Source organism: Podarcis cretensis, assembly GCF_951804945.1.
Source record: "Podarcis cretensis genome assembly, chromosome: 12".
NCBI classification, from domain to species: Eukaryota; Metazoa; Chordata; class Lepidosauria; order Squamata; family Lacertidae; genus Podarcis; species Podarcis cretensis.
Window position 1 is genome coordinate 49,878,374 of NC_137181.1, and position 4,730 is coordinate 49,883,103.

Genomic DNA, 4,730 nt, shown 5'->3' on the forward strand with positions numbered 1-4,730 from the left:
CAATGCTCTGATGCCATCTCAGTTGATGCTCCTCATGTGTAGCAGCCTTTGGTATTCATTCCTAACAGCCACTTGATAGCTGAGGAACATATTTTGTGGCTTTGGAATATGTCCACTGTTCACTTAATCTGAATTGGTTAATTACAGTGATACCTCAGGTTACAGATGCTTCAGGTTACAGACGCTTCAGGTTACAGACTCTGCTAACCCCGAAATAGTGCCTCGGGTTAAGAACTTTAACTCAGGATGAGAACAGAAATTGTGCTCCAGCGGCGAGGTGGCAGTGGGAGGCCCCATTAGCTAAAGTGGTGCTTCAGGTTAAGAACAGTTTCAGGTAAGAACGGACCCCCAGAACGAATTTAGTTCTTAACCCGAGGTACCACTGTACTTAGGTTTATATTTAGCTTTGCTGTGAATCACATTCACAGGTAGGATTTGATTTTTTGTTTTATTTCTATGGGTATAGTGTAAGTTAGTTCAAAGTTTTAGTCATTTTTTTGGAGAGGTTAGATAGGTAACTATGCTAATATGCTACATCTGACTCAGAATGCAGTATTTTATCGTAGGTTTTCTGTATACATGGTAAGTAAATGCATTTTGGGGAACTTGGATTCTCTGTCCAGCTGGTCTTTTGTGTCTTCCTTTACATTCCTTTGCATTTTCCTGTGCATTCCTCAATGAAAGCTCATTTTATCCGTCAAGGTTTCCTACGCTGCTCAAAGAATTACATTCCCAAAAGAGAGGGATATGCTGTTGAATCATTTTAATTCAGTCACACAGGACACTGCAAAGGAGTCCTGTTTATCTGAATCAGGTTTTAATGGGCGTTGTGCCATGTCTTCTCTCTATTGTAGCGTACATTGTAATGTTTTTGATGTAGGAAGTTCTCTGCCTGGTCCACTGAAAGTCAGTTGAACTGTCACTTGGGTCTGAACCAAAAGCTGTGAGGAAGGGTTAAAATTCTCAGTATGCAAAAGAACGGTTGGTTGGTCTGTTTCAATTGCTGCGTGTGGGTTTAGAATTCTCATTGAACACTGTGATTGGCTGATGCTGGGCTAGAAGTATATCTATGACCTAACAATGGTCAACAGAGAGCAGAAGTGGGATGGTTACAGTTGGCAGTGTTGGTGCTTAATGTTTGTAGAGTCATCCAGGAGAAGATGGTTACAGCAGCAGAGGAAGAGGATGGGGGAAGAAGGAGGACATTGTGAGAGGTAGGTGGGGTGCTTTAATGGATGAAGGATAGCTAAATCACTAGGCTTATCATGGATGATGTATCTTTTTTCTCCAAGGGAAAGATACCAGCAAGCTTTGTACTGACGGATCACTAGCATCTGCACAAAATGGCAGATCACTGTACAGTGGTACCTTGGTTCTGAAATGCCTTGGTTCTCAAACGCCAAAAACCCAGAAGTAAGTGTTCCACTTTTCAAACATTCTTCAGAAGCCAAATGTCTGATGCGGTTGTCGTCCATTGTTTTCAGGGCGCCTGCACCAGTCAGAAGCTGTGCCTTGATTTTTGAACATTTCGGAAGTCAAATGGACTTCCAGAATGGATTAAATTTGGCACTTTTGTTTTTACTATTTATTTTGTGTTTTTGTTTTTGAGGCTTTCTCGGTTCATTTGTTTTTGTGACTGTGTGGAACCCTGTTCAGCTACTGATTGATTGTGTGACTGCAGAAATGGATAGAAGTCCCCCATCCAAACAATGACTATCATCAGTGCAGGTAAGAAAAAATAATAATTTTAAATTTTATCATCTTCCATACTGTCTTAGTCATTTTATAGTACAGTACATTGATTATTGCTTTCATTTTATGGATCAATGGTCTTGTTAGATAGTAAAATTCATGTTAAACTGCTGTTTTAGGTTTCTTTAAAAAAGTCTGGAATGCATTAATCCATTTTGCATTACTTTCTATGGGAAAGCGTACCTTGGTTTTGGAACGCTTTGGTTTTGGAACAGACTTCCAGAATGGATTAGGTTTGAGAACCAAGATACCACTGTAGTTCAATTTACTCTGGTTAATATTTTACATTCAATGCTATCATTTTGTGCAGGTTAAGATAGGTAGGAGACTAAATATCATTAAGTTTTATCATAGGTTTTCTGTATAAACGGTAAATTAGGCATTTTGGGGGAACAATGCGTGGGTCTGGTTAGCGGACTGGGCACTAGAATGACGCAAAAGCAGTTAAGCAGTGGTAAGGATCTGAAATGAAAATATAAATATAGGTTTTTCAATCACTATGAACATGAGCAATTTTAAAATGCATTATGTCAGTATACCTTGTTTTGTGTTTTCTGGGAAGATTTATCTATTGTCTGACCATGACTTCTCTATCAAAAATGTTATAGAAAAGGTCTACAGAAATAGCCTATTAAATAAAAAATGTCAAGCAACAGTTGGGTCACAGAGTCTTCAGTTGACCTTCTTATGGATAGAGTCCCTTTGCTGTGAGTTTTCAGAATATATCTGAGTGGGCCAAGAAAATGCATCTCTATTATCTACAGGTAGCAATACACGAAGATATCAATAAATACACTGAATAACAATATCTCAAACAGAAAATTTGAGATGCAATCTCTGAATCACCGGACCATTCTTTGGCACGACATTGCTTTCGCAAGAGAAAAGTACAGAATGCTGCTCAGATTGGAAAAAAAATATATGAATCTCTACAGAACTAGATATGGTATTTTAAGGAGAAGGCAACAAAAGATGAACAGGTAAGTTGAGTTTATGATTATGCAAGTGCCCTGCTTACTTAATTGCGTTTGTTCTAGTGGATGACTTTAGAAATTAAAGCTATACCTCAAGACTGCTCTGGGCACAAGAGTCATGAATCTAATTTGGGCCAACAATGTACCAGTGCTCCACAGTTCTCCAGAACGTTCTTATGGATAGAATGTCATTGGAAAGATTTAGAGCAGATATTTCAGTGTCAACTGTGAAACTAATTGCTGCATCAACCTCTTGTTCTGTTCGTTCGTAGTCCCCAATTGCCCTGAAAATGCTGGGGTGGGAGTTGTAATGCCGTATTTTAAAGTGTGTGCAGGTCCATTGCCTTTATTTAATTTATCCCCAGACAGGCTCCAACTCTGCAAGCTGGGCAGAAAGTAATTGGTAAGATGGATTTCAGGGTGGCAAGCTGGAAGGGGTGGAAAAATTCTTCGTCCACTTACATGTCCGCTGTTAAACTTTGTAATAATAATAATAATAATAATAATAATAATAATAATGGTAATAATTTTTTATGTATATCCTGCCCATCTGGCTGGGTTTCCCCAGCCTCTCTGGGTAGCTCCCAACAGAATATTAAAAACACAATAAAACATCAAACATTAGACCCATTTCCCCATGATTTGTCCATGAATGGGGACAGATATGTGAGAAGGAAGGAAGGAAGGAAGGAAGGAAGGAAGGAAGGAAGGAAGGAAGGAAGCTAGAAGGTTGCCAGAGTCACTGTCTAGTTTATTGGTGTCCGTGTAGTCACCATTTAAGTTGCTGTTACTTACATTGTTAGAAACCATTAGCCATTTAATGGAGGAAATCCTATGGAATCTGAAAATACCAGGTTTGAAATACTGGTTTATATCCTTCTGTCGCTGGTGCTCATCAGTCAAGCCACTGAAAAAAAGAAAGTGGTCACATTGGTACTTTTGTCATGTACAACATTAGTGCGTCAGAGCAAAGTCATTGACTTAATAGGGTGTCCTGTTCAGTTAATGAATTTTGCCTGCGCTTGCCTTTTCTTTCATCTCCCTGAGCTCTCTTTTTATGAAAGCCACATCTCTTGGGATGGATGCAGATGAGTTAGGAATGAAGGAGACACCCATCTATGCGAGGAGACATCTGCCTACAACTTCTGCCCACATGTCAAGAAGCATCGCATCACTCCCTGCCTTCCTTCGAGGACTTGGGTGTGGTCAAATTCCCCGCACCCTTTAGTTCCTCATGAGAACTATGGCATGTCGCAACTTGAGAAATGATCACCCATTAATAGGAGAAGGAGCTGGGCTTCATTGCCGACCTGGCTTCCCAACCCTGCTTGCCGCTGCTTAACATGGTGTGGGCACAGTGCCAGGAGACCCAATTAGTGCCCATTGCTGTGTCTCCACTGTGCTGAGCTGCCCGCTGCCTTGTCCCTCTCCTGTCCCCTCTAGGTCAGCCCCACAGACCCATGCATGCTGCCCCGATGGCCCTCCCCTCACAAACCAACTCTTCTCATTAGTTTTTCAAACTAATTTTCACGGTATCCATGAAACCCACAACTATAATTTCTGTCAAGTTTCTAACGGGAATGACGCCGTGCTTATGCCTTTGTCTAACCCTCTCTCACCTGGTTTAAACCAGAATTTTCTTTCATTTTTTTCACAATAGGAGTCACACAATTAAACCAAAGTAATGTGTCGATTCCATCCTTTTCACATTGTTTCAGAGCCAGAAGAATAACCCGTAAGCATTTATTTGTCATGCCACCATTTTATATCTTTCATCGCAAACCTCTTAAAAAAAAGAGGCACAGACTTGGAAAATAACAAAAGGAATCCATTAATGTTCACATTTCATTAAGTGTCTGTGATGACAACTTATTGTTGTCTTTAAAATAGACACCTGCATGGAACTCTAAATTATTCCTTTTATTTTATTTTTTTAAAAAACACCGTTCCTCTTAATGTTTTGTGTTTTTCCACCTCACCTCCTTTTACTGAAAGTTAGACTGA

At 40.0% G+C, this 4,730-nt stretch overlaps 1 long non-coding RNA gene across 1 annotated transcript; it reads left to right on the forward strand.

Annotated features, from left to right (window-relative positions):
• Window positions 1–434: 434 nt before the first annotated feature.
• Window positions 435–3,251, forward strand: LOC307199549. Its single transcript, XR_013832040.1, has 4 exons — window positions 435–1,214; window positions 1,610–1,728; window positions 2,361–2,732; window positions 3,092–3,251. It is a non-coding gene; the product is annotated as an uncharacterized lncRNA (long non-coding RNA).
• The last annotated feature ends 1,479 nt before the right edge of the window (window positions 3,252–4,730 follow it).